We start from the raw sequence: 3347 nt of genomic DNA on the forward strand, positions 1-3347 counted from the left end.
CTGCCACTTTCTCAAGACTTTTTTGGTGGAGATAGATTTTCAAGAGGTGTTTAAATGATGTAGAAAATGAAGCTTATAGAATGGGATTGGGTGCATTTTAGTTCAATATTCAGAGGTGTGAATTAAATGAATGAATAAATGATACATGTTAGGGGAACCTCCATTCCCTTAACCAGAGGTCGGCAAACTGCGGCTTGCGAGCCACATGGTGCTCTTTGGCCCCTTGAGTGTGGCTCTTCCACAAAATACCACGTGCAGGCGCACACGTACAGTGCGAAGTTGACTTAAAACTTTAAGTAAAGTCTATTAAGTTAATTTTAGGGAACGTTGTAGAATGAAAGAAGATGTAGTGTCAAGGATTGAAAAAGGTATGTTGAGATGGTTTGGATATATAGAGAGGATGAACGAAAGGAGATAGATGAAACAAGGATACTCATGGTCTCTCCCTTTGGCCCTCCATTTTCCCCTAACCAAGTGAAGGGAGACTTATCTGAGTAATGAGTTTTTTGAGAAGAAGTTGAGAATGCTCTGCTCTGGCATTTCCAGGACCTCTGCCTAAGGGTTTTACACATTGTGGTTTGCTCTTTCTTATGGGAGAAGGCCTGAGCTTGTCCCACTGAGTCTGTGACTAGGTGGGTGAGGCTCCTTAATTCAGGGATCAGGGGAGTAATTGAAAACAGTTGAGGTCTCACATCACAGCTCTGTCCTCCAGTCAGTTTTGTAGCTGATACTTTGACCTATTTGACTTTGGCATCTGTGTTTCAGTTGCTTTCAAATTAGCAAGAGGAAAAGGGGTGTTATTGATTGTTCTCCTAAAACCCAACAGAAGAATGGGTAAATTTTTCAGGGGGAAGTGGAGAGGGCCGATAAGAAAATTTACACAAACCTCATGAAGAGGCTCAAATTTTACTGTCTTCTTTTTTTTTTTCTTTCTACAGTGGTCATCACAAAGATATGCTACTTAGTCCAGTGCTTCTCAAAGTACCTATAATTAAAGACCAGCATTTCTTTTCTTAAAAAAAATTCAATCTATCATGGACTGATGCTTTTTAAAAATGCTGTAAGAATGAGTCTTTGATGTATCAGTGCTCTTTGGTGTTGGAATCTTGTTGCATGTCTGTCTGTGTGTACATATACCAACATGGCCTCAAATGGCTATATCCTCCAAGCAACCCAAAGCTATGGGGCCTACCCCACCCAGCCTGTGCAGGGTTATTCCCAACAGAGCAATCGGCCCTATGAACAACAGAGTTATGGTAGTAACAGCCAGTCAGGGGACACTCCAGTCTATGACCAGAGTGCCTATGCTTTTTATGGACAGACTAAGAACAACTATGACAGTCAGCTCCCCAGGGATAAGGCTCAACTGGTGGCTATGGCAGTGGCCAGAGTTTTCAGTTGTCTTATGGGCAGCAGTCTACCCTGGCTATGGCCAGCAGCTGGCTCCTAGCAGCACCTCAAGAAGCTATGGTAGCCCGGCCAGCATGACTCAGTGGTTGAGTGTCAACCTATGAACCAGGAGGTCACTATTCGATTCTTGGTCAGGGCACATGCCTGGGGTGTGGGCTCAATCCCCAGTGTGGGGCATGCAGGAGGCAGCCTATCAATGATTCTTTCCAATCATTGATGTTTCTATCTCTCTCTCTCTCTCCCTCTCCCTTCCTCTCTGAAATCAATAAAAATATTTTTTAAAAAGAGGCTATGGTATCAGTTATCAGAGCAACAAATATGGGCAGCCCAAGTGAAAGCTGTGATCAGCAGTCTGTCTATGGTGGATAGCAGCTTAGTTATGGACAGCAGCAAAGCTCTTAGAATCCTCCTCAGGGTTATGGACATCAGAAGGAGTACATCAGTAACAGTGGAGGTGGCAGAAGGGGTGCTGGAGGTAACTATGGCCAAGATCAGTCCTTCATGAGTGGTGGCAACAGTGACAGCAGGTATGGCAATCAGGATTAGAGTGGAAGGGGCTAGGGGGAAGTCCAGCATGACTGTGGGGGACAAGGTCAGGTCAGTGGCAGTGGTTACAACTGCAGCAGTGGTGACTATGAACCCAGAAGTCATGGAGGTGGCCATGGAGGTAGAAGTGGCATGGGCAGAAGTGACATGGTGGCTTCAAAATATTTGTTGGCCTTCAGGACTAAAGATCACGTCATGACTCTGAACAGGATAATTTAAACACCGCCATCTTCATGCAAGGCCTGGGTGAGAATGTTACAATTGAGTCTGTGACTGATTACTTCAAGCAGAATGGTATTATTAAGACAAATTGAAAACAGGATAATCCATGTTTAACCTGTACATAGACAGGGAATGGAGCAAGCTGAAGGGAGAGGCAATGGTATCATTTAATGATCCACCTGGTGCTAAAGCAGCTATTGACTGGTTTGATGGTAAAGAATTATCTGGGAATCCTATCAAGGTCTTATTTGTTATTTGGAAAGTAGATTTCAATTGGGTTGGTGGCAATGGTCATGGAGGCCAAGGGCAAGGAGGACCCATAGGCCATGGAGGCTAGATAGGTGGTGACAGCAGTGATGGTGGCTGGGAAGGATTCCCAAGCAGAGGTTGTGGCAGTGGAGGACAGCAGCGAGTTGGGGCCTGGAAATGTTCTGACCCTACATGTGAGAACATGGACTTCTCTTGAAGGACTGAATGCTACCATGTAAGGCCCCTAAACCAAATGGTCTAGGACAGGTACCAGGAGGCTCTCGTGTCGGGGATAGCTATGGAGATGATTGTTGTGGTGGCAGAAGAGGCTATGATCAGAGCATCTACTGAAGCTGAGGTGGGGTCTTCAAAGGGGGCCGGGGTAGTGGGAACAGAGGTGGCTTTAGCCCTGGCAAGATGGACTCTAGGAGTGACCACATACAGGATCACAGGGAGAGGTCAAATTAGCCTGCCTCCTGAGACTCTGGAACATGTTTTCCCCTCCCCACTGTGACTCTCATCTATATATATAAAAGCCTAAGTGACTGGCCAACTGGTGGACCCACCAACTAGCCAGTAGCTATGACACCACTTACCACCAGGAGGCAGATGCTCAATGAAGGAGCTGCTGAGCTGTGGTCACGCACCTGGAACCAGAGAAGAGGGAACCCAATTCTGGGGTGTGTCACCCAAGAATTGCCCTCTCTCAATCCGGGACCCCTCGGGGGATGTCAGAGAGCCGGTTTCAGCCTGATCCCCACAGGCCAGATCGAAGGACCCCAATGGTGCATGAATCCGTGCACTGGGCCTCTAGTTATTTTATAACCTTTCAACTCCTGATTACACACAAGGGTAAGGGCATGAGTAGGGGTGGGAGACAATGGGGGGGATAAGGACATATATGTAATACCTTAATCAAT

The 3347-nt window shown here is 46.3% G+C and overlaps 1 pseudogene; it reads left to right on the forward strand.

Annotated features, from left to right (window-relative positions):
• Nucleotides 1–1141: 1141 nt before the first annotated feature.
• LOC102772806 lies at nucleotides 1142–2895 on the forward strand (annotated as a pseudogene).
• Nucleotides 2896–3347: the final 452 nt, after the last annotated feature.

Source organism: Myotis davidii, unplaced genomic scaffold, assembly GCF_000327345.1.
Source record: "Myotis davidii unplaced genomic scaffold, ASM32734v1 scaffold85, whole genome shotgun sequence".
Classification (NCBI taxonomy): Eukaryota; Metazoa; Chordata; class Mammalia; order Chiroptera; family Vespertilionidae; genus Myotis; species Myotis davidii.